Here is a 1,173-nt window from a genome sequence, read left to right on the forward strand (position 1 = left end):
TACTTTACATGTTGCCTGTACTTTAGATGTTGTTCTTACTTTACATGTTGCCTGTACTTTACATGTTGTCTGTACTTTAGATGTTGTACTTACTTTACATGTTGCCTGTACTTTATATGTTGTCAGTACTTTACATGTTGCCTGTACTTTACATGTTACCTGTACTTTACATGTTGCCTGTACTTTACATGTTGTCTCTACTTTACATGTTGTCTCTACTTTACATGTTGCCTGTACTTTGTTGTCTGTACTTTACATGTTGCCTGTACTTTACATGCTGTTTGTACGTTACATGTTGTCTGTACTTTACATGTTGTCTGTACTTTACATGTTGTCAGTACTTTACATGTTGCATGAACTTTACATGTTGCCTGTACTTTAGATGTTGTTCTTACTTTACATGTTGCCAGTACTTTACATGTTGTCTAAACTTTAGATGTTGTTCTTACTTTACATGTTGCCTGTACTTTATATGTTGTCTGTACTTTACATGTTGCCTGATCTTTACATGTTGCCTGTACTTTAGATGTTGTTCTTACTTTACATGTTGCCAGTACTTTACATGTTGTCTGTACTTTAGATGTTGTTCTTAATTTACATGTTGCCTGTACTTTACATGATGTCTGTACTTTACATGATGTATGTACTTTATATGTTGTCTGTACTTTACATGATGTAAGTACTTTGCATGTTGTCTGTACTTTACATGTTGTCAGTACTTTACATGTTGTCTGTACTTTACATGTTGCCTGTACTTTACATGTTGTCTGTACTTTACATGTTGTCTGTACTTAACATGTTGTCTGTACTTTACATGTTGCCTGAACTTTACATGTTGCCTGTACTTTAGATGTTGTTCTTACTTTACATGTTGCCTGTACTTTATATGTTGTCAGTACTTTACATGTTGCCTGTACTGTACATGTTGTCTGTACTTTAGATGTTGTTCTTACTTTACATGTTACCTGTACTTTACATGTTGTCTGTACTTTAGATGTTGTTCTTACTTTACATGTTGCCTGTACTTTACATGTTGTCTGTACTTTACATGTTGCCTGAACTTTACATGTTGCCTGTACTTTAGATGTTGTTCTTACTTTACATGTTGCCTGTACTTTATATGTTGTCAGTACTTTACATGTTGCCTGTACTTTACATGTTGTCTGTACTTTA

The sequence above is a fragment of the Nematolebias whitei genome, chromosome 18, assembly GCF_014905685.2.
Source record: "Nematolebias whitei isolate Nwh7 chromosome 18, NemWhi1, whole genome shotgun sequence".
NCBI lineage: Eukaryota > Metazoa > Chordata > Actinopteri > Cyprinodontiformes > Rivulidae > Nematolebias > Nematolebias whitei.